Genomic DNA, 229 nt, shown 5'->3' with positions numbered 1-229 from the left:
AAGATATGTACTGGCCATTTAGGTGACCGCACAGAATGGAGCTGTATCGCTAACCATTACATTAATTATAGTCCGCGTTAACCAACCAGTATAACAACATGGTCCGTAAAGAAGCACGCACTATATCATACATGTGTCACGTTGCCACACCTTTGTTATCTCGAGCAAAATGCCAACAAAGCTCCATCAATTTGCCTTTGCTGGAATGCTGGCAGATATTTGTGGATTG

General features: G+C 42.4%; 1 protein-coding gene across 2 annotated transcripts in view; it reads left to right on the top strand.

The window, feature by feature from the left end:
* LOC119591248 overlaps nucleotides 1-229 on the top strand; it is a 17,897-nt gene that overhangs the window by 840 nt on the left and 16,828 nt on the right. The gene's annotated exons all lie outside the window — the stretch shown is intronic.

This window comes from Penaeus monodon, chromosome 28 (assembly GCF_015228065.2).
Source record: "Penaeus monodon isolate SGIC_2016 chromosome 28, NSTDA_Pmon_1, whole genome shotgun sequence".
Classification (NCBI taxonomy): domain Eukaryota; kingdom Metazoa; phylum Arthropoda; class Malacostraca; order Decapoda; family Penaeidae; genus Penaeus; species Penaeus monodon.
This window is presented reverse-complemented; position numbering and strand designations above follow the sequence as displayed.